The sequence below is a fragment of the Etheostoma spectabile genome, chromosome 19, assembly GCF_008692095.1.
Source record: "Etheostoma spectabile isolate EspeVRDwgs_2016 chromosome 19, UIUC_Espe_1.0, whole genome shotgun sequence".
NCBI classification, from domain to species: domain Eukaryota; kingdom Metazoa; phylum Chordata; class Actinopteri; order Perciformes; family Percidae; genus Etheostoma; species Etheostoma spectabile.
The window spans coordinates 11,877,785-11,877,987 of NC_045751.1; the positions used below are offsets into that span (position 1 = coordinate 11,877,785).

At 36.9% G+C, this 203-nt stretch overlaps 1 long non-coding RNA gene across 1 annotated transcript in view; it reads right to left on the reverse strand.

The window, feature by feature from the left end:
• LOC116707362 (uncharacterized) overlaps nt 1-203 on the reverse strand; it is a 16,476-nt gene that overhangs the window by 11,142 nt on the left and 5,131 nt on the right. The gene's annotated exons all lie outside the window — the stretch shown is intronic.

The following is a 203-nucleotide window of genomic DNA, read 5'->3' on the forward strand; positions in this document are numbered from 1 at the left end:
CGTCAAATCAATGACTCAAATGCACAGAAAGCACGTCTCTTGACAGAAAATGGTATCTAAAACTTTTCAACTGAACAATATGTTACACATCTGAATATTATTCAGAAACATGACAAGAACTAATGTATCATGACATCTTTCACAAAAGGTGAGTTCAGCCGTCAAATTGAAGAGAAAGAAGCTCTTGTCTCCCAGCTGACCAG